Here is a 25,897-nt window from a genome sequence, read left to right on the forward strand (position 1 = left end):
ACCATTGGATAGTAAATCTCATTACTTTTCCAACGATATTTGATTCGTCGAAAACGGAGTTACGGTTTGAAAGTTACGACCAAAACAAGTTCAGTTTCAGACTCAGTTCATTGGGACTCCGTCCAGACTTTGGGACGCCGTCCAACAATGAAGGTTAGGACGCCGTCCAAGCTTTTTGGACGCCGTCCAGAAGGCCTGACGGGCCAGCAGCTCTATTTTACTCAAATTAAAAGGGGTATTTGGGTCTTTTCACTTGGGGTCGGTTTGGGATCATCAAAAATGATCTAGAACTCCATTTGGAGCTCATTCTCACCCACACAAAACACTCTCATCTTATTTTAGAGAGAGAGGGTTAATTTAGAGTGAGAAAACTTGGTTTGGTGAAGAAGATGAGCGTTTCGGGTCAAAGCTCGAGAGTTAAAGTTGTTCCTTTCATTCACGGCTACATTTTGGTAGTATTGGTAAGTCTCAACTCCGAATTTCATTGTTAAGATTCTTGTGTACATTTAGGGTTTGAGCTTGTTATTTGTAAAACCCTTTTAGATGATGAAGAGGGTTTATGGAAACCCACTATTTTGATATTTTACGGGTTTTGGGTTGGTTAATGATTTAAGCATGTTTAAGGTTTGTAAGTGGGGTATAATCACTAGTATTAGTGATTTTAGGAGTGTTGGAACTTGTAAGACCCATTTGGGGGTAAAATGGGTGAATTTGGGTTATGTTGAGATAAGGAAAACCCTAATAGCTATGATCTAGGGTTTGGCCATGTGAATTGAAGTTGTAAGTGTTAAATTGTGTTGATTAGTCATTAATACACTTGTAAATGATGGAAGAATTGTAAATGGGTCAAATGAGTTAAGGTTGACCTAATTGGGTGAAATGGGTATGAAAAACCCTAAGTTTGTGCTAATTGGTGTTAGTAGACTTACATCACTAGTTTTAGTAATTAAAGATGAGTCTTGGCCATTTTATGGGCGGTTTTGGGTGTGAGTGAGTATTGTGGTTAATTCCACAAGTTGTGTATTGAATGTGTACTTATGTATTAGGTACCTTGCTCGAAGCATACGGAAGTGCTAAATCACCACCGACGTGATAAGGTGAGTGGAATAATTATATGCGTAGGTATATAATGTATCTATTTGTTGTAGCGTGAAATGTGTAGTGTCGAGGTGTTAAGACACCATGTTTCACGTGAAGAGTGTAGCATTGAGGTCTTAAGATGCCACTCGGGTGTAGCATCGAGGTGTTAAGATGCCACCTAGGAGTGTAGTATCGAGGTGTTAAGACACCACTCCGTAAAATAATGAGTGTTGCATCGAGGTGTTAAGATGCCACTCGGGGTGATGTGTCGAGGTGTTAAGGTGCCACCCTAGGGGTTAGTGGTGCGAGGTGTTAAGTGCCCTAACGGATGTTATGAACACCGATGGCGTTTTCGCGAGCGCCGTTCCCTTGTACTATTGGTTAACCATGGTTATTTGTGTTGTAGCGTAAGCATATTATATTTGTTCATATTATATATGCTTTTGTTATGCTAGCTTGATTATTGGAGGTTATAGCTTGTAATTGTGATGATAAGCTAATTGTGTTGCTAGCATGTATGCGGTATGTGAGTAAGTGTTTGCAAGTAGGTATATTATATATGTATGTGTATAATTATTGCATTCACTAAGCCTCGGCTTACCCCTCTCATTTTTTACCTTTTAACAGGTATTGTGTTATTGATGCTAGCTAGTTGTTAGACTAGACGTGCAGGAGCGGTTGGGCTTGATGGGGTAGCTTTCGGATAATTGGACGCGGATGGGGTTTTGGTAGTCCCCGGGATTATGATCTTGGTATCGGGTTGGGTTGTAGAGTTCTAATCCGTCTAAAGAGATAAATGGGTCGAAACTGCTACTTTATTTGTAAAACGGGTCATTGTGAGCCCGGGGTTGTAAAACTTGTTTTTATGGTGGCAATATCTTAGGTTTACTTAATATGTCATATTGTGAAAATGGTTTCGTTGAAAAGTGTCGGGGAGCGAGTTTTTTGCTTGCGTGTAAACAAAAACTGATCAGTACTTTTTAGTTCATTGGGACGCCGTCCCAAATCCTTGGACGCCGTCCCAGTTGTAAAGGCTGGACGCCGTCCCGATTTCTGGACGCCGTCCAGATGGGCAGTCACAGAAATTTTTTTTTGGTGTCGTGTTTTTGGTAAATCAATGTTGGGTTGTTACATTCTTAACATGATATGCATGCTTAGTTACATCGATTTCAACTTTGAAATTATAGGGTTCATCCAATTTGGGGTTTTTTGATTTTGAGCCAAATTGGAGTGTTAATTGTTATTGTTGATGAATAATTGTTAGTCTACTATGATTATCTTGCTTTGAATCCATCTTTCATGCTTGTATGATTTGAAATTGAAAATTAGGGTTCATAAGCTAGGGTTTTGAATGGATTTGACCAATTTGAGCATGTGATTTGTGATAATGTGCTTGTTTGAGGTATATTTATGCTATAACATGAAGAATTGATATAATTTGATGAATACTCTTGTCTTAGTCAAATTTTGAACTAATTAGGCTTTGACTAGGGTTAACTTTTTGCAATTAATTCATGTTGACCATGTTTGACCAAGATGAGCTTAATGATAGAGTATAATGCATGTTTAGCTTATGATACTACTTATGATTGCCGATTGATTGCATGAGCTAAATGTTGCAACTTTGTGTAAAGTTTGAAATTTCACCAAGTGGTTTGTCTTTATTTGGTTTCACATTTGACCATGTCTAAATGTAATTGTTTTATTTATGTATGATATACACGCACATGTTTTGCATGATGAAACTAATTGTGAAAATTTTTAAATCAACTTGGAAATAATGATTGGAATTTGAAAGCAAAAATTGTTTATGTGCTAACTTTTACCTCTCCATAATGTTTTTCTCTTGTTGTCTCATCTTGTAGACTAACGAACCCACGAGATCACATGGTAAATGCCAAAAGGGTATCGGAGTCAAGGGTAGGGGTAAACATCCTGTGGCTCAACAAGAGGTTGAGGATGATGAAGTGCCAACAATCCTGGAGGATATCCTGAGACTCTCAGCAGACCTGTGTTTACAATAGGTTTTGCTAAACCCACGTTTTAGAGCAGGATTAGAGCTTAGGCTCAAGGACCACTTCTATCCTAGGAAATACATTGACTGGTCTCTTCTTAATGAAGCCGGTATGACTGCTGAGGTTGAGATTATTTTTTCAACTCCATATGGGAACTTATCAATCAACCCTTGAGTTCCATTTTTTAGATTTAATGAGCTTATTTACACTGTCCCGACCTTAGAGTTCACTTCCACCTTGATTGTAAACTTTAGGGTAGAAACAATCACTGACCAAGATTACATGACCTTTTACTTGGGCGGGGAACAAAGAAAAATGAGCATACTCCAACTTATTAGAGCCCTGGGAATTTACACCGAATTTAGAAACAACACTGTTGCCCTTTGGGATTACCTCTTGTCTTGCAAAATCCCCAATACCAACCCTCAAGAGTTTAACTATCCTGCGGCCTGGCACCAAATAAGCGATGGAACTTTTAGCCCGGATAAAACTATTGCAAACACCCTTAAGACATATGAACTTCAGATCATAGCCCAATTCATTACGAACACGGTCAACTACCGATTTCAAAGAAATGAGAAAATGTCATACTTGGACATGTAGCTCACTGACCGAATTGCCAGTAAGAAACATGTCCATGTCCCCCATGTGATTACTGACTATCTTTTCGATAAAACTGGGACAAAAGGGAAGAAGGGCACGGTGGGTGGTGTATTTGTGACACGGATAGCAAGGCAATTGGGAATTGACATCTCAGGTTACACGGCCAATGAGATGGCTAGATTCGGGTATGCTGATTTCAAAGGAGGTAAGATTCTGAAAAGGGACGTGAACAACTTTATGAGGAGATGGTTTGATCTAAACAACATCGGGGAAAATGAGGAAGAAGAAGAAGAAACGGTGAGACATGAGTATGAAAAGGGTAATCTTGGAGCAAGTAGTGGAGCACAAGGTGCGGGGAGTAGTGCTCCGAGCGGTTATGACCAAATCTGGCTTGAAAATCAATTTAATCAAATCAATATTAACCAAGCAAACCAAGCATATGAAGCAATCTACCACTTCTCGGGCCTACATGCAGTTTCTCAATGGAAAGTTCATTGTAGCCAGCTACATCAAGCGGACCCAACTTCCCCGAGGCCATTTGCTCCCACTTTTAACCCGTATGATTATAATCAACCAAGAACCCAACCACTAATTGACTATTGACCCAAACGAGGCACTTATGCGAGCTCAAGAATTTGAGTACTTTGCAAGAAGGAAGGAACAACAACAACAACAACCAAGCGAGCAAGGTGAATTGGATAGGCCATCAAATTATGACGACTACCCGAATCATGACCAATTAAGAAGTTCCTACTACGGAGGGTATAGTTGGTGGTAATATCTATTGTTGTGCTCTCGTTCCTCTTGTGCGTGATCTAGTTAAGATTATGGTTGGTTAATTTGTGAAACTTTTATTTGAACAAGTGGCATGTAATAACTAAGGGCGGATGGTTTGGGAGAATTCGAACAATTTAATGATTTGTGTGTGTTGAAAACTATTTGTTTGTGTTTGAAATTCGATGACGATGGGAAGTATTTGAATCCGGAGGGTATGTGATTCCCGGATGAAACAATGAATTTGAATTATGGTTTGTAATTATCCAACACTATTAGGATCGTCATGTTTATTATCGTGTTTATCTTGCATGTGTTGTTGATGATTATAATGGTTAGTTTATTGGTTGTGAAATTGTGGATGATCGTTACTATCTTGTGCTTGTTTGTTTAGCATAGAGATTATTATTATTTGTTTGTGATCATGATGGTTGGATTATTTGGTGGAGTTCGTCTTTAAACTTATGATTGTTTTGATTACTTTTGTGATGACGTTGAAACTCTTTGATCTTATTGTGGGCGCATATACTCCCCGAGTATGGCCCCGCACATTTTGTACCTTGTGAGCATACTTCAAATTGTAGGGAACGCCATATGCACTTGGATCCTTCTTTTGGCTCATCAAGTGGTACAATGACATGCGAGCAACTTGGTGACTACATATTATACGAATGGTAACAACAAAGATCGTTTGATCTTCGCCGGTTTTTACTTTCTTCCCTCTCATCTTTTCTATTTCAAAATGTCCCTCATTTTCAATTATTCTACTGCTTTAATGCAATGAGGGCATTGCATACGCTAAATGTAGGGGAGAGAGTTAAAATTTCGGGCCATTTTGAAGCTATTTCGAGTAAACGTATCATATGCATTATAAAGTTCAAAGCTTGCATTGTCGAACAATTTTTGGAACAAGTTTTTAACCATTACATTAATTCATATCATAAACACCTAAAATGGTTAAAACTAGTAAAAATTTTCAAAATTTTGGGGGAAAAGTAAAGTCTTTTCTAAGTTTTTCAAACTTAAGGAAGTAAAGTTTTTCCGGTTTCAAAAAGTTCGGTGGTTAAAGTCCACCCTCTTATGTTTCAAATATAAACTTGAATGGTTAATTCACTTGGTGTAGGAGACTTCCTAATCTACACCATTTTATATTTAGTTATGCTAAGTGTCATGGGAAAAGGAGCATTGAGCTTCACAAAGTGCTATCCTTTTTAGGAGCAATGGCTTCGTGCTAGTGTTGCTAGACAACACAACCCATAGCCAAAAGCTATGGCACCCTTGCGCATGCAATTAATGGAAAGGTAGTAACTACTTCCTACCTTTTCTTAAAATAAGCATAAAAGCTTGTTATGTGGGAAGTAGATAAGCATCATCTCATTTTGAAAGTAAAGTCTTCTAAACTTGGAAGTAAAGTCTTCCAAACTTGGAAGTAAAGTCTTCCAAGTTATGTTTGTTCCAAGCTTGGGAGTAAAGTCTCCCAAGTGAAGCTCAATTATTTGAAAGGAAGTTAAAGTCTTCCTAGTGCTTCAAAAATTTAGAATTGGCAGACTCTCTTATTTAGCCACGTGGGGCCCTAATTCCACGAACCTCCGTCAATGCTTTCGCCCTACTATGAGAGAAACCATAGAGTTGTGATAGAAAGCTTGATGAGTGCCGGTTACCCCGTGCCCGGGTAACCAAATAAAAGTGGGGTACCCAGTCCCTTATCTTTGGCACACCCACCTTAACCCTATACTTGGAATTGATGGTTATCAATTGGAATTGATGACATATATTTGGAATTGATGAAAATAGGTGTTTTTGGGGCATGGAGGTGGAAGAGGGATAGCCATTGTGGGTTGATGAGGTGATCATTCTTTTTGGAAGCATATTCTTTACACGATGCATTTCATGATTAGTGGTGATGTGTACGATTTTCATAGCCCTTATTTATTTTGGGGTGCATTTTACATATTTTGAGTACACTTTGAGTTTGTTCGAGTAGGCTTATATTTGATATGATCGATTTGTTCGATGAGTTTATGGATATCCCGTGAATCCTACATATTTGGTCAAGGTCAAGGAGGTTAAGTTCGAGTTTGTAATGATTTGATACTTTGTGATTGGTGTTTGATGACCTTCTCGTAGATGGAGTTGACTTTGACCGGGGGCATGATTGGTTCGGGTAGACTTAGGCTTGAATTATATTTATGTTAGTGTTTGAGGATTGAAGATTTAAAGATATTATTTGGAGCTTGAGTTAAGCTTGTGTTAGTAGAAGAAGAGGATGATTGTGCTTAGTCCTAGCAAGTGCAAGTTTTTGGAGAACACTATAGCCACCTAGTTCATATTCATGAAAGGTGTCATTTTGAGCTTAACCTTCTTGCACTTTGGCATTGTTCACTTATTTGTTCTCTATCTCCAAAGCTTGTTTTGTCTATTGTTTGCTTGAGGACAAGCAAAGATTCAAATGTAAGGGGTTTGATATCGCTCCATTTATATATGTTTATTTGGCGATATCTACCTCACTTTTCTCGGTTTATGACTATCTTGGAGCCTATTTTATGTGCTACTGAGCTAAATGGTAAATTAAGGGCTAAGGAGTTGATTTGGTGTAAAATTGACCAAATCTTGGGCAAAATTGGCTAAGGAAATGGAAAAGTGCAGAATCAGCATCAAAAGCGCTGCTCCTCAATCAAGAGCGCTGCTCCTGTGAGCCGGAAGCGCCGCACCAACTGAAAAAATGACGTTCTCATGCACATTTCTGCTCCATTTTCCTCCAATGAGCGGAAGCGCCATTCCTACAGTGAAAATCGTCGCTCCTATTCAGCCAAAAGCGTCGCTCCTCAACAAAAACGTTGCTCCTATTCAGCCAAAAGCATCGCTCCTCAACAAAAGCGTCATCCCTGTTTAGAGCTAAAAGCGGCATTCCTGATCAAAAGCGCCACTCCTCATTAAAGCCAAAAGCACCGCTCCTGTCCAAAAGCGGCGCTCCTGTCACCGTTTCAGCCCAGATTTTCAGTACTATAAAAGGAACGAGATTAGGTCATTTTTCATATGCATCTTTAGAGAGCAGCTGTTTAAGGTCCGAATTTCACATACAAAATCCTAATTTCATCATCCATTGGTGTTTAAGGGTGGATTCAAGGAAGCTAGCTCAAGATTCATCACTGTTTAGCTTAGATCTTCATCTTCTTTACATTTTGGGTTGTAATCTTCACTTTATTTTTCATATTTTGCATTGATTACTTGTAATAACTTGAAGATGATGATGATTTACATTTCTGTGCTTATTATTAGTTTAATTTTAGCTATGATCGGCTAAATTTCTTGTGTTTGCTTATCTATGAATCTCTAATGCTAGTGTTTGCCCCAAATCAATTGATTATTGTTATTTGAATGAATTACATGATCATGTGTTATTGAGTTAGCTAAAGATCCATTGCTATGAGTTTGTTTTAGGCTTGACTTTGATTACATATATTGTGTAGCTCTCTTAGTGATTTGAGAAGTGAATCAATATGTGCTTCAACACCTTGGGTGATCTAGACAACTAGTTTAGGAATTGCAAGTGATTGTGTTCTTGATCTAGATTGGTTTTCAATTGGCCTCTAGTCAACATAGTAATGCCGATTATCTTAAGTGATTTCGATAGTTGGGGGTTTTAAGTGATTTCAACGCAAGCTCAATCTCAATGACCAAATCATGCTTAACTCGATCTTAAGATATAAAGCTTATGTGAATTCGCGGAGTATCATTTGATTTGAGGTTTAGTAGTGATGCTAAATATTTAATAGTTCAATGACTAATGAGATAGCAAAATAGGCAAAATGGGGCAAGCCAAGCATAGAGAGGATTAGATAAGTGAACACGTCTTAGTTAATTTGTTTTAAGTCTTACTACTTCACTACTTTTTTCTTGTTACTAGTTTAATTGATAAATTTAGGTTTGTTTAATTGTGCAAGTTTTAGTTGTTAGTTAATATCAATCGAAACCCCCACCCCAATCAAACAAACCCTAGGACAATTGATAGTTTCAAATATCCAACTTACACCGTGTCCCTTGGTACGAACTTGATAAGAATACTTACATTAAAGTACTATAATAACCGGCCGGGTTCTAAGTGCTCGTTAGTTGTGTGTGCTTGATTGTAGTGTTTGAATCAAATATAAATTTAGAGGGTAAAAGATGTATATCGCACGAACGCATCAAACGGTGATGAAATATATGAATGGTGAATGAGAATGATTAACAACGGAGATATTTGATACCAGCAAGAAAACCCGGTAACTCTGGAGTTTAAGTAAATGGGGTCCCCGTTTACCCGTGGGGAAACTCGATAAACCGATAGTTAGTAGGTAAATGGGGACCCGACGGGTATGGGTCCGGGTTTGGGACATGGTTTTTATTTGGGTTCGAGTTTGGTATTATCTAGACTTGGACCAAACTCGACCCGGTGTCATCCCTACAGATAATGGTACAAAGTACACACTATACTCAAATCTAAAAAATATTTTATTGATTAAAAACCAACAAAAGAAACTATACATACTATCTCAGGTCTGGCTGACTTGATAAAATGGAAGGGAAAGGCAAAGTTCGTATTATAACATGGTACAAAGTTTTTGATTAATTATAGTCCAAGAGGATTTATTTAATTTTCTATGAAATATACCCAAATTGATATGATTATCAATCAGTGACAACATAAAATTAATTATATTTGTGTATCATTGACAAGACTTGTAATAACCCGTCTCACATTGGATAAAATTGGTATGCTTGAGTCCCCTATAAGATAACTATCATCCTTATTAGACACAATGCGTTTTCGGGCTACAAATACAGCGGATCCCATGAGAACTTTGCAGTTAATCGTGCTCAAACGAGAGTAGTACTAGGATGGGTGACATCCTGGGAAGTCCTCTTGTGGTCTCGAAGAAAAAGCCATGCTTCTACGGGTAAAGTGGACAATATTGTGGTTATGGTAAGGAGAGATGTTATAGATGGTATCAGAGCACTGGCATCTCGGGGTGTGACGGGCACTCTGTAGTGACCCGAATTTTTCCATGTTTATATATATTAATTGAGATTGATATTTACATGATTAAATGTTTCCAACATGTTAAGCAATCAAACTTGTTAAGACTTGATTAATTGAAATATCTTTCATATAGACAATTGACCACCCAAGTTGACCGGTGATTCACGAACGTTAAAACTTGTAAAAACTATATGATGACATATATATGGATATATATATATATATATATATATATATATATATATATATATATATATATATATATATATATATATATATATATATAGTTAACATGATACTATTATAAGTAAACATATCATTAAGTATATTAACAATGAACTACATATGTAAAAACAAGACTACTAACTTAATGATTTTTAAACGAGACATATATGTAACGATTATCGTTGTAAAGACATTTAATGTATATATATCATATTAAGAGATATTCATACATGATAATATCATGATAATATAATAATTTAAAATCTCATTTGATATTATAAACATTGGGTTAACAACATTTAACAAGATCGTTAACCTAAAGGTTTCAAAACAACACTTACATGTAACGACTAACGATGACTTAACGACTCAGTTAAAATGTATATACATGTAGTGTTTTAATATGTATTTATACACTTTTGAAAGACTTCAATACACTTATCAAAATACTTCTACTTAACAAAAATTCTTACAATTACATCCTCGTTCAGTTTCATCAACAATTCTACTCGTATGCACCCGTATTCGTACTCGTACAATACACAGCTTTTAGATGTATGTACTATTGGTATATACACTCCAATGATCAGCTCTTAGCAGCCCATGTGAGTCACCTAACACATGTGGGAACCATCATTTGGCAACTAGCATGAAATATCTCATAAAATTACAAAAATATGAGTAATCATTCATGACTTATTTACATGAAAACAAAATTACATATCCTTTATATCTAATCCATACACCAACGACCAAAAACACCTACAAACACTTTCATTCTTCAATTTTCTTCATCTAATTGATCTCTCTCAAGTTCTATCTTCAAGTTCTAAGTGTTCTTCATATATTCTACAAGTTCTAGTTACATAAAATCAAGAATACTTTCAAGTTTGCTAGCTCACTTCCAATCTTGTAAGGTGATCATCCAACCTCAAGAAATCTTTGTTTCTTACAGTAGGTTATCATTCTAATACAAGGTAATAATCATATTCAAACTTTGGTTCAATTTCTATAACTATAACAATCTTATTTCAAGTGATGATCTTACTTGAACTTGTTTTCGTGTCATGATTCTGCTTCAAGAACTTCGAGCCATCCAAGGATCCGTTGAAGCTAGATCCATTTTTCACTTTTCCAGTAGGTTTATCCAAGGAACTTAAGGTAGTAATGATGTTCATAACATCATTCAATTCATACATATAAAGCTATCTTATTCGAAGGTTTAAACTTGTAATCACTAGAACATAGTTTAGTTAATTCTAAACTTGTTCGCAAACAAAAGTTAATCCTTCTAACTTGACTTTTAAAATCAACTAAACACATGTTCTATATCTATATGATATGCTAACTTAATGATTTAAAACCTGGAGACACGAAACACACCGTAAAACCGGATTTACGACATCGTAGTAACACCGCGGGCTGTTTTGGGTTAGTTAATTAAAAACTATGATAAACTTTGATTTAAAAGTTGTTATTCTGAGAAAATGATTTTTATTATGAACATGAAACTATATCCAAAAATTATGGTTAAACTCAAAGTGGAAGTATGTTTTCTAAAATGGTCATCTAGACGTCGTTCTTTCGACTGAAATGACTACCTTTACAAAAACAACTTGTAACTTATTTTTCCGACTATAAACCTATACTTTTTCTGTTTAGATTCATAAAATAGAGTTCAATATGAAACCATAGCAATTTGATTCACTCAAAACGGATTTAAAATGAAGAAGTTATGGGTAAAACAAGATTGGATAATTTTTCTCATTTTAGCTACGTGAAAATTTGTAACAAATCTATTCCAACCATAACTTAATCAACTTGTATTGTATATTATGTAATCTTGAGATACCATAGACACGTATACAATATTTCGACCTATCATGTCGACACATCTATATATATTTCGGAACAACCATAGACACTCTATATGTGAATGTTGGAGTTAGCTATACAGGGTTGAGGTTGATTCCAAAATATATATAGTTTGAGTTGTGATCAATACTGAGATACGTATACACTGGGTCGTGGATTGATTCAAGATAATATTTATCGATTTATTTCTGTACATCTAACTGTGGACAACTAGTTGTAGGTTACTAACGAGGACAGCTGACTTAATAAACTTAAAACATCAAAATATATTAAAAGTGTTGTAAATATATTTTGAACATACTTTGATATATATGTATATATTGTTATAGGTTCGTGAATCAACCAGTGGCCAAGTCTTACTTCCCGACGAAGTAAAAATCTGTGAAAGTGAGTTATAGTCCCACTTTTAAAATCTAATATTTTTGGGATGAGAATACATGCAGGTTTTATAAATGATTTACAAAATAGACACAAGTACGTGAAACTACATTCTATGGTTGAATTATCGAAATCGAATATGCCCCTTTTTATTACGTCTGGTAATCTAAGAATTAGGGAACAGACACCCTAATTGACGCGAATCCTAAAGATAGATCTATTGGGCCTAACAAACCCCATCCAAAGTACCGGATGCTTTAGTACTTCGAAATTTATATCATATCCGAAGGGTGTCCCGGAATGATGGGGATATTCTTATATATGCATCTTGTTAATGTCGGTTACCAGGTGTTCACCGTATGAATGATTTTTATCTCTATGTATGGGATGTGTATTGAAATATGAAATCTTGTGGTCTATTGTTACGATTTGATATATATAGGTTAAACCTATAACTCACCAACATTTTTGTTGACGTTTTAAGCATGTTTATTCTCAGGTGATTATTAAGAGCTTCCGCTGTCGCATACTTAAATAAGGACGAGATTTGGAGTCCATGCTTGTATGATATTGTGTAAAAACTGCATTCAAGAAACTTATTTTGTTGTAACATATTTGTATTGTAAACCATTATGTAATGGTCGTGTGTAAACAGGATATTTTAGATTATCATTATTTGATAATCTACGTAAAGCTTTTTAAACCTTTATTGATGAAATAAAGGTTATGGTTTGTTTTAAAATGAATGCAGTCTTTGAAAAACGTCTCATATAGAGGTCAAAACCTCGCAACGAAATCAATTAATATGGAACGTTTTTAATCAATAAGAACGGGACATTTCAGTTGGTATCCGAGCGTTGGTCTTAGAGAACCAGAATTTTGCATTAGTGTGTCTTATCGAGTTTGTTAGGATGCATTAGTGAGTCTGGACTTCGACCGTGTTTACTTGAAAAATGATTGCTTAACAAATTTAGTTGGAAACTATATATTTTTAACATGTGAATATTATGTGATATATTAATCTCTTAACGCGTTTGATATTATGTGATAGATGTCTACCTCTAGAACAAGTCCCATTGACTCACCTAATAATAATGAAGAGTCAAATGTAAATTGGAATGATTCGTGGACTGATTCACAAGTTCCCGAAGAGGAACCGGAAGAAGAGTCGGAACCAGAAGAAGAATCGGAACCGGAAGAAGAATCGGAACCGGATGAAGAAATAGAACAGGTGGGGGAAATAATAAAAAGGTTAAGTAAAAGAAAATCCTCAACCAACCGACCAAGGTTAATTATGGTCAATGGTGTTTCCGCCAAGGAAGCAAAATATTGGGAGGATTACCAATTCTCCGATGAATCGGATTCCGACGAGAATTCCGTTGATGTTATAGAAATTACCCCAACTGAATTTAAAAAGGCAAAAGAAAATAATAAGGGAAAGAGCATAAAAATAGAGAAATCTAATTCCAACCCTGATGAACTTTATATGTATCGTCAACCCCCGAAGTCCTTAAGTTGTAACAATGACCCGGGAACCTCTAAACCACCAGGTTTTTCTAAACCAATGTGGATAACGACGGCTCGTATTAGGGGAACATCATATATCCCTAGAAACTTGGCAAAACGAACCAAAACCGAAGAAGAAGAAACAAGCGAGTCGGAATAAGATAGCTGTATTCGTGTGGTGTAATATATGTAATATAGTGTGCTTATGCTTTATGATATATGTAAAAATTGCTTGTATTAATAAGTATTTTTTTTATGAATCTAACTCTTGTCTATTTTACAGTATAAAAACACAAAATGGATAGACAACCCAATATTTTAAGAGACCTACCCGGAGACATGATTGATGAAATCTTGTCTAGAGTAGGTCAGAATTCTTCGGCACAACTATTTAAGGCGAGATCAGTTTGTAAGACATTCGAAGAACGTTCCAAGAATGCCTTGGTTTATAAAAGGCTTTCGTTTGAAAGATGGGGGATATCACATTGGGAAATCCATAAGTTATGATGTGTTTACTTTGACGCATATATTGCGGGGAACCCAAATGCTATTTTACGCAATGGGTTAAGAAATTATTTTGACTCAATATATCCGAATATTGGACTTCGTGATTTAGAAAAAGCAGCTAACATGCAACATAAAGAAGCATGTTATGCTTACGGATTAGTAATGTTCGCTTCTCACCAAAGTGAGAACAAGAACATCGGCCTACAACTATTAAACAAAACGTTCCCACAAGTGACGGAGTCGGTAATTGGGGTAAGAAATGAGGTTTTTAGATTATTACGGGACTGTTGGACATTACGTAACCCTCGTCCCTTTGACGACGTTACAACACGCTGTCTTATCAACGGCCATAACGGTTATGTTCCACAAGACCAAGGATGGGAAGTAGTCCTAGTAAAACCAGAATGCATGACTTGTTTCTGGACGTATGAATTACGTGTCTTTATTGCCTTTGCTGAACGACTTGTGTACTAGCTAGAATTATCTTCACAACTATCTTGTATCAAAGTTATTGTGTGCTATATTTCATGCTTTATGTAAAATAAGCGGTATTGTAAGTTTGTAAAATATTGTATAAAAGTTTGAACGTGAAATATTATTATAATCAGTTTTTCATATAGAATTGTAGTAGTTGAATTGTATATTAGCTACTAAGTATGAACTTAACGGGTAGGTACTACCCGAATAAAAACTTATAAAACGCTAATATGAAGAAAAAGCTTTTATAAATGAGTTCATATTATGCTACGAAATACTATTAACTACTCTTAATATTCTGTATGATTAACTTGTTCCATTTGACTATTTGGAAGGAAATGGCACCGACTACTCGACACACCGTGAATATGAATGAAGAGGAATTTCGTACTTTTCTAGCTTCAAACATAGCCGTAGTACAGGCTGCGCTACATACCAACAATAACCTTGGATCTAGCAGTACAGGAAATCGTGTAGGATGCACCTACAAAGAATTCACTGCCTGCAAACCTTTGGAATTTGATGGAACCGAAGGACCGATCGGATTGAAACGGTGGACCGAGAAGGTCGAATCGGTGTTTGCCATAAGTAAGTGTACTGAAGAGGACAAAGTGAAGTACGCTACGCATACCTTCACAGGTTCTGCGTTAACATGGTGGAATACCTATCTAGAGCAAGTGGGACAAGACGATGCGTATGCACTACCGTGGTCAGCATTCAAGCACTTGATGAACGAGAAGTACCGTCCCAGAACCGAGGTCAATAAGCTCAAGACAGAACTTAGAGGGTTACGAACCCAAGGATTTGATATTACCACGTATGAAAGACGATTCACAGAATTGTGCCTATTGTGTCCGGGAGCGTTCGAAGATGAGGAAGAGAAGATCGACGCGTTTGTGAAAGGATTACCGGAAAGAATCCAAGAAGATATAAGTTCACACGAGCCCGCCTCCATACAACAGGCATGTAGAATGGCTCACAAACTAGTGAACCAGATTGAAGAAAGAATTAAAGAACAGACTGCTGAAGAGGCCAATGTGAAGCAAGTCAAAAGAAAGTGGGAGGAAAACGGTGATAAGAATCACCAATATAACAACAACAGCAATGACAACAATAATCGCAACAATTATCCCAACAATCGCAACATCAATCGCAACTACAACAAACGGCCCAACAACAACAACAACAACAACAACAACAGCAACTACAACAATCATCCCAACAACAATAATAACCGCAACAACAACAACAATCAGAAGCAGCTATGCCAAAGGTGTGAAAAGTATCACTCGGGGTTCTGCACCAAATTTTGCAATAAGTGTAAAAGAAATGGTCATAGCGCGGCGAAGTGTGAGGTCTACGGACCAGGGGTTAATAGAACGAAAGGAACAAATGGTGTCGGAACGAGTAATGGTGGAGCAAGTAGTGTCGGAGCAAGTTATGCCAATGTAGTTTGTTATAAATGTGGAAAACTGGGCCTCATTATTAGAAATTGCCCGAACCAGGAGAAAACGAATGGACAAGGCCGCGAAAGAGTTTTCAATATTAATGCGGCAGAGGCACAGGAAGACCCGGAGCTTGTTACGGGTACGTTTCTTATTGACAATAAATCTGCTTACGTTTTATTTGATTCGGGTGCGGATAGAAGCTATATGAGTAGAGATTTTTGTGCTAAATTAAGTTGTCCATTGACGCCTTTGGATAGTAAATTTTTACTCGAATTAGCAAATGGTAAATTAATTTCAGCAGATAATATATGTCGGAATCGAGAAATTAAACTGGTTAGCGAAACATTTAAGATTGACTTGATACCAGTAGAGTTAGGGAGTTTTGATGTGATAATCGGTATGGACTGGTTGAAAGAAGTGAAAGCAGAGATCGTTTGTTACAAAAATGCAATTCGCATTATACGAGAAAAAGGAAAACCCTTAATGGTGTACGGAGAAAAGGGCAACACGAAGCTACATCTTATTAGTAATTTGAAGGCACAAAAACTAATAAGAAAAGGTTGCTATGCTGTTCTAGCACACGTCGAGAAAGTACAAACTGAAGAAAAGAGCATCAATGATGTTCCCGTCGCAAAAGAATTTCCCGATGTATTTCCGAAAGAATTACCGGGATTACCCCCACATCGATTCGTTGAATTTCAAATATATCTTGTACCAGGAGCTGCACCAATAGCTCGTGCTCCTTACAGACTCGCACCCAGCGAGATGAAAGAACTGCAAAGCCAATTACAAGAACTTTTAGAGCGTGGTTTCATTCGACCAAGCACATCACCGTGGGGAGCTCCTGTTTTGTTTGTCAAGAAGAAAGATGGTACATTCAGGTTGTGTATCGACTACCGAGAGTTGAACAAACTTACCATCAAGAACCGCTACCCACTACCGAGAATCGACGACTTATTTGATCAACTACAAGGCTCGTCTGTTTATTCAAAGATTGACTTACGTTCCGGGTATCATCAAATGCGGGTGAAAGAAGATGATATTCCAAAGACTGCTTTCAGAACACGTTACGGTCATTACGAGTTTATGGTCATGCCGTTTGGTTTAACTAATGCACTAGCTGTGTTCATGGACCTTATGAACCGAGTGTGTGGACCATACCTTGACAAGTTTGTCATTGTTTTCATTGATGACATACTTATTTACTCAAAGAATGACCAAGAACACGGTGAACATTTGAGAAAGGTGTTAGAAGTATTGAGGAAGGAAGAATTGTACGCTAAGTTTTCAAAGTGTGCATTTTGGTTGGAAGAAGTTCAATTCCTCGGTCACATAGTGAACAAAGAAGGTATTAAGGTGGATCCGGCAAAGATAGAAACTGTTGAAAAGTGGGAAACCCCGAAAACTCCGAAACACATACGCCAGTTTTTAGGACTAGCTGGTTACTACAGAAGGTTCATCCAAGACTTTTCCAGAATAGCAAAACCCTTGACTGCATTAACGCATAAAGGGAAGATATTTGAATGGAATGATGAACAAGAGAAAGCGTTTCAGTTATTTAAGAAAAAGCTAACTACGGCACCTATATTGTCATTGCCTGAAGGGAATGATGATTTTGTGATTTATTGTGATGCATCAAAGCAAGGTCTCGGTTGTGTATTAATGCAACGAGCGAAGGTGATTGCTTATGCGTCTAGACAATTGAAGATTCACGAACAAAATTATACGACGCATGATTTGGAATTAGGCGCGGTTGTTTTTGCATTAAAGACTTGGAGGCACTACTTATATGGGGTCAAAAGTATTATATATACCGACCACAAAAGTCTTCAACACATATTTAATCAGAAACAACTGAATATGAGGCAGCGTAGGTGGATTGAATTATTGAATGATTACGACTTTGAGATTCGTTACCACCCGGGAAAGGCAAATGTGGTAGCCGATGCCTTGAGCAGGAAGGACAGAGAACCCATTCGAGTAAAAGCTATGAATATAATGATTCATAATAACCTTACTACTCAAATAAAGGAGGCGCAACAAGGAGTTTTAAAAGAGGGAAATTTAAAGGATGAAATACCCAAAGGATCGGAGAAGCATCTTAATATTCAGGAAGACGGAACCCGGTATAGGGCTGAAAGGATTTGGGTACCAAAATTTGGAGATATGAGAGAAATGGTACTTAGAGAAGCTCATAAAACCAGATACTCAATACATCCTGGAACGGGGAAGATGTACAAGGATCTCAAGAAATATTTTTGGTGGCCGGGTATGAAAGCCGATGTTGCTAAATACGTAGGAGAATGTTTGACGTGTTCTAAGGTCAAAGATGAGCATCAGAAACCATCAGGTCTACTTCAACAACCCGAAATCCCGGAATGGAAATGGGAAAACATTACCATGGATTTCATCACTAAATTGCCAAGGACTGCAAGTGGTTTTGATACTATTTGGGTAATAGTTGATCGTCTCACCAAATCAGCACACTTCCTGCCAATAAGAGAAGATGACAAGATGGAGAAGTTAGCATGACTGTATTTGAAGGAAGTCATCTCCAGACATGGAATACCAATCTCTATTATCTCTGATAGGGATGGCAGATTTATTTCAAGATTCTGGCAGACATTACAGCAAGCATTAGGAACTCGTCTAGACATGAGTACTGCCTATCATCCACAAACTGATGGGCAGAGCGAAAGGACGATACAAACGCTTGAAGACATGCTATGAGCATGTGTTATTGATTTCGGAAACAGTTGGGATCGACATCTACCGTTAGTAGAATTTTCCTACAACAACAGCTACCATTCAAGCATTGAGATGGCGCCGATTGAAGCACTTTATGGTAGAAAGTGCAGGTCTCCGATTTGTTGGAGTGAAGTGGGGGATAGACAGATTACGGGTCCGGAGATTATACAAGAAACTACCGAGAAGATCATCCAAATTCAACAACGGTTGAAAACCGCACAAAGTCGACAAAAGAGCTACGCTGACATTAAAAGAAAAGATATAGAATTTGAAATTGGAGAGATGGTCATGCTTAAAGTTGCACCTTGGAAAGGCGTTGTTCGATTTGGTAAACGAGGGAAATTAAATCCAAGGTATATTGGACCATTCAAGATTATTGATCGTGTCGGACCAGTAGCTTACCGACTTGAGTTACCTCAACAACTCGCGGCTGTACATAACACTTTCCACGTCTCGAATTTGAAGAAATGTTTTGCTAAAGAAGATCTCACTATTCCGTTAGATGAAATCCAAATCAACGAAAAACTTCAATTCATCGAAGAACCCGTCGAAATAATGGATCGTGAGGTTAAAAGACTTAAGCAAAACAAGATACCAATTGTTAAGGTTTGATGGAAGGCTCGTAGAGGACCCGAGTTCACCTGGGAGCGTGAAGATCAGATGAAGAAGAAATACCCGCATCTATTTCTAGAAGATTCGTCAACACCTTCAACTGTTTAAAATTTCGGGACGAAATTTATTTAACGGGTAGGTACTGTAGTGACCCGAATTTTTCCATGTTTATATATATTAATTGAGATTGATATTTACATGATTAAATGTTTCCAACATGTTAAGCAATCAAACTTGTTAAGACTTGATTAATTGAAATATCTTTCATATAGACAATTGACCACCCAAGTTGACCGGTGATTCACGAACGTTAAAACTTGTAAAAACTATATGATGACATATATATGGATATATATATATATATAGTTAACATGATACTATGATAAGTAAACATATCATTAAGTATATTAACAATGAACTACATATGTAAAAACAAGACTACTAACTTAATGATTTTTAAACGAGACATATATGTAACGATTATCGTTGTAAAGACATTTAATGTATATATATCATATTAAGAGATATTCATACATGATAATATCATGATAATATAATAATTTAAAATCTCATTTGATATTATAAACATTGGGTTAACAACATTTAACAAGATCGTTAACCTAAAGGTTTCAAAACAACACTTACATGTAACGACTAACGATGACTTAACGACTCAGTTAAAATGTATATACATGTAGTGTTTTAATATGTATTTATACACTTTTGAAAGACTTCAATACACTTATCAAAATACTTCTACTTAACAAAAATTCTTACAATTACATCCTCGTTCAGTTTCATCAACAATTCTACTCGTATGCACCCGTATTCGTACTCGTACAATACACAGCTTTTAGATGTATGTACTATTGGTATATACACTCCAATGATCAGCTCTTAGCAGCCCATGTGAGTCACCTAACACATGTGGGAACCATCATTTGGCAAATAGCATGAAATATCTCATAAAATTACAAAAATATGAGTAATCATTCATGACTTATTTACATGAAAACAAAATTACATATCCTTTATATCTAATCCATACACCAACGATCAAAAACACCTACAAACACTTTCATTCTTCAATTTTCTTCATCTAATTGATCTCTCTCAAGTTCTATCTTCAAGTTCTAAGTGTTCTTCATATATTCTACAAGTTCTAGTTACATAAAATCAAGAATACTTTCAAGTTTGCTAGCTCACTTCCAATCTTGTAAGGTGATCATCCAACCTCAAGAAATCTTTTTTTCTTACAGTAGGTTATCATTCTAATACAAGGTAATAATCATATTCAAACTTTGGTTCAATTTCTATAACTATAACAATCTTATTTCAAGTGATGATCTTACTTGAACTTGTTTTCGTGTCATGATTCTGCTTCAAGAACTTCGAGCCATCCAAGGATCCGTTGAAGCTAGATCCATTTTTCACTTTTCCAGTAGGTTTATCCAAGGAACTTAAGGTAGTAATGATGTTCATAACATCATTCAATTCATACATATAAAGCTATCTTATTCGAAGGTTTAAACTTGTAATCACTAGAACATAGTTTAGTTAATTCTAAACTTGTTCGCAAACAAAAGTTAATCCTTCTAACTTGACTTTTAAAATCAACTAAACACATGTTCTATATCTATATGATATGCTAACTTAATGATTTAAAACCTGGAGACATGAAACACACCGTAAAACCGGATTTACGCCGTCGTAGTAACACCGCGGGCTTTTTTGGGTTAGTTAATTAAAAACTATGATAAACTTTGATTTAAAAGTTGTTATTCTGAGAAAATGATTTTTATTATGAACATGAAACTATATCCAAAAATTATGGTTAAACTCAAAGTGGAAGTATGTTTTCTAAAATGGTCATCTAGACGTCGTTCTTTCGACTGAAATGACTACCTTTACAAAAACAACTTGTAACTTATTTTTCCGACTATAAACCTATACTTTTTCTGTTTAGATTCATAAAATAGAGTTCAATATGAAACCATAGCAATTTGATTCACTCAAAACGGATTTAAAATGAAGAAGTTATGGGTAAAACAAGATTGGATAATTTTTCTCATTTTAGCTACGTGAAAATTTGTAACAAATCTATTCCAACCATAACTTAATCAACTTGTATTGTATATTATGTAATCTTGAGATACCATAGACACGTATACAATATTTCGACCTATCATGTCGACACATCTATATATATTTCGGAACAACCATAGACACTCTATATGTGAATGTTGGAGTTAGCTATACAGGGTTGAGGTTGATTCCAAAATATATATAGTTTGAGTTGTGATCAATACTGAGATACGTATACACTGGGTCGTGGATTGATTCAAGATAATATTTATCGATTTATTTCTGTACATCTAACTGTGGACAACTAGTTGTAGGTTACTAACGAGGACAGCTGACTTAATAAACTTAAAACATCAAAATATATTAAAAGTGTTGTAAATATATTTTGAACATACTTTGATATATATGTATATATTGTTATAGGTTCGTGAATCAACCAGTGGCCAAGTCTTACTTCCCGATGAAGTAAAAATCTGTGAAAGTGAGTTATAGTCCCACTTTTAAAATCTAATATTTTTGGGATGAGAATACATGCAGGTTTTATAAATGATTTACAAAATAGACACAAGTACGTGAAACTACATTCTATGGTTGAATTATCGAAATCGAATATGCCCCTTTTTATTACGTCTGGTAATCTAAGAATTAGGGAACAGACACCCTAATTGACGCGAATCCTAAAGATAGATCTATTGGGCCTAACAAACCCCATCCAAAGTACCGGATGCTTTAGTACTTCGAAATTTATATCATATCCGAAGGGTGTCCCGGAATGATGGGATATTCTTATATATGCATCTTGTTAATGTCGGTTACCAGGTGTTCACCGTATGAATGATTTTTATCTCTATGTATGGGATGTGTATTGAAATATGAAATCTTGTGGTCTATTGTTACGATTTAATATATATAGGTTAAACCTATAACTCACCAATATTTTTGTTGACGTTTTAAGCATGTTTATTCTCAGGTGATTATTAAGAGCTTCCGCTGTCGCATACTTAAATAAGGACGAGATTTGGAGTCCATGCTTGTATGATATTGTGTAAAAACTGCATTCAAGAAACTTATTTTGTTGTAACATATTTTTATTGTAAACCATTATGTAATGGTCGTGTGTAAACAGGATATTTTAGATTATCATTATTTGATAATCTACGTAAAGCTTTTTAAACCTTTATTGATGAAATAAAGGTTATGGTTTGTTTTAAAATGAATGCAGTCTTTGAAAAACGTCTCATATAGAGGTCAAAACCTCGCAACGAAATCAATTAATATGGAACGTTTTTAATCAATAAGAACGGGACATTTCACACTCGGCTCGTTGATCTTCTAAGGTATAGATCCTTGGTATCAATTTGTTTCGGTTTGACGAGGATGTAAGGATTCTAAGTGACGGAGTTTGTAATAACATGTCCCACATTGGTTGTATGTTTTAGTCCCTTATAAGGTAACACTCATCCTTATCAGGAACAATGCAGTTTCGGTGGCTACAAGCACAACGGATCACATGAGAACTCTGTAGTTAAGTGTGCTCGAGCGAAAGTAGTACTATAATGGTGACCTCTTGGGAAGTCCTCGTGTAGTCTCCAAGAATAAAGCTGTGCGCCTACGGGTAAAAGGGAAATATTGTGGTCATGGTAAGGAGAGATGTTACATATTTGTTACAACCCGTCCCACATCAGATAGAAATTTGTAAGTTTGAGTCCCTTATAAGGTAACTCTCATCCTTATCAGACACAACGCGTTTTGGAGCTACTAGCACAGCAGATCTCATGAGAACTCTGCAGTTAAGCGTGCTCGAGCGAGAGTAGTATTAGGATGGGTGGTCTCCATGAAAAAGTTGTGCGCCTATGGGTAAAGTGGACAATATTTTTGTCATGGTAAGGAAGGATGTTCTAGATGTTATCAGAGCACTAGCCTAAGGGGTGTGACGCGCACTCGGATCATGCATCTCTTGATCTATAGATCATGGGTATCAATTTGTTTCCACCTGAAGAGGACGTTAGGATTCTAAGTGAGGGAGTTTGGAATAACCCGTCCTACATCAGATAGAATTTGTAAGTTTGAGTCCTTTATAAGGTAACTCTCATCCTTATGAGACATAGTGCATTTTGGGGCAACAAGCACAACAGATCCCATGAGAACTCTGCAATTAAGCGTGCTCGAGTGAGAGTAGTACTAAGATGGTGACCTCTTAGGAAGTCCTCGTGTAGTCTCTAAGAAAAAGTCGTGCGCCTACGAGTAAAATGACAATATTGTGGTCATGGTAAAGAGGGATGTTACAAGAATCGTAAAGTTGAAAAACTTCAAGACTTTATTCTGGATAATCTTATACACGTATAAATGTACTAGAAGTACATATGGTAGTTTATATAAAAAATTATGATCCTATAATGTCAATATTTGGAATTTGGAATTTGAAATGGTTGAGACATGGTATATGGCCATGAAATTTGATCATTCTTAAGGAAATGTGATAGACGATTAGCCTAATCACTTTTTCAAATAATGAAGACACGCGGGAATGGTTCATTAGTGAAGATGTGTTGTTTCAGCTTAGCTCAAATTGTGTTTTCATTGATGACGTGTCTCTTCCGTTTTTTAATTTAGAAAGAGATGGTTAAGTTAATTCCTCACAAGGTAAATATCTTTATTTGAAGAGTAGCTTTGGATAGAATACCTTCCCGTTTTAATTTTTCAAAGGCGAGGTATGGACATCGACGACATTAGATGTTGCATCTGTGGGTATTACATTGAAGATATCGATCATGTTCTTTTATCGTGTTCAGTAGCCTCGGCAGTATGGAACAAGGTACGTGTTTGGTGACAATTGCAACTTTCTATTTTTGATAGTTGGTGGACATGGGTTACTTGGTTCGACAATTGACATTATTCTTTCGACGTCGAGAACCACTGGCGACAAACTTATGGCATTTATGGAGATATTGGAACGAATGTATTATTGCCAACAAGATGATGCGGAAAAAGTTATTGTTTGATTCTATTTGTTTGGTGTCTTTTAAGTGAATTTGTAGTAGAAAGTCTTATAAAACATGTTGGGAATCCTGGCTAATGAATTCATTGTAACTGGTTGAATTTTGTCTTTCCTAACTGCTCACTAAGGAGAAGTTAATAATATATAATGTTTTAAAAAATTTATGGTTTGAGAGATTAGGTCATCCATGATCAACAATGATGAAAAGCATAAATGAAAATACACATGGTCATCCATTGAAGCACCCGAAGCTCCCTCATGATGCAAATGTCCCATGTACATCATGATTTCTTGGAATATTGATAACAGGACCCTTACATTTTAAGGTTGAGAATAATCGATGATGCTTCTTGAAAGTAATCAAGGTGATATATGTGGACCAGTTCATCCACCATGTGTTCACATTTAGATATTTCATGGTCCCAATAGACAACATCGAGTAGATGATCTCATGTTTCTCTATTATCAAATCGAAGAGTGGCTTTGCAAAGTTCGTTGCCAAATTATTAAATTGGTCGAGATCACATTTTTCCAAATACACCATTAAAAGGTTGCGACTTGATAATAATGTTGGTAAGTTTACATCTCAAACATTTAATGACTATTGCATATCTATAGGGATTATTGTTGAACATCTCGTCGCTCATGAGCATACACAAAATGAATTAGCTGAATCATTGATTAAAGTTTTACAGCTAATAGCTAGACCGCTGGTAATAAAATTAAAACTCCTTGTATCTATATGGTTTTGACTTTTGAGAGTTTTTATTTTTTATTTTGACGTAAAAAAATTTTGTTATATAATACTCGATAAACTATATAATTAAAAAGTTTACATTCATTTGTATAATTTTCTTCAAATACTATTATTTAATTGATTTTTTGAGATTATTAGTTAATTTTAATTTCTTCATCCCAATAATAATATTCTTTGCTTCTTAATTTGATAGTTTCTAAATAAATATCGTTCATTTTAAGAAATGTCAATTTTACTTACCTTTTTATTTTGCATACATAAAGTAAGATATAAAAGAACTTTACTTCGTTATTAATATCTGTTTATGAAATTAAAATATTAACTTTAGACAATTCAAAAAGAAACATTCGACTATTAAATTAGGACATATTAGTAATCCAATTTTTTTGAGTTTTCAAAATACATAAAGAATTTTTTATCATGTTTATCATATTTTTTTTCTACTAAAAAATTGAATTACAAAGTGACAAGAATCTTAAATTAATTAGTTAGGGGAAACAATGTCATTGTCCAAAATAAGAGTGGTAATGATTATGTTTTCATATATGTTTTTTTGTCTAGGACAAATAAATTGAAACAAAATAAATATAAGTCTATGAGTTCATAAAGTATATCTCGACAATTATCACAACAGCTACAGATTTACGAGTAATTATTAGTACTAATATTTAACTAGCGTGTCTTAAATGAGAAACAGATACACGGATCATTCAAATAAAGATTTACGAGTAGTTATTTTGAATGCCATTTTGGTAGGATTCAAATAAAGATACCCAGGGTGCTTAC

The sequence above is a fragment of the Rutidosis leptorrhynchoides genome, chromosome 8 (assembly GCF_046630445.1).
Source record: "Rutidosis leptorrhynchoides isolate AG116_Rl617_1_P2 chromosome 8, CSIRO_AGI_Rlap_v1, whole genome shotgun sequence".
Classification (NCBI taxonomy): Eukaryota; Viridiplantae; Streptophyta; class Magnoliopsida; order Asterales; family Asteraceae; genus Rutidosis; species Rutidosis leptorrhynchoides.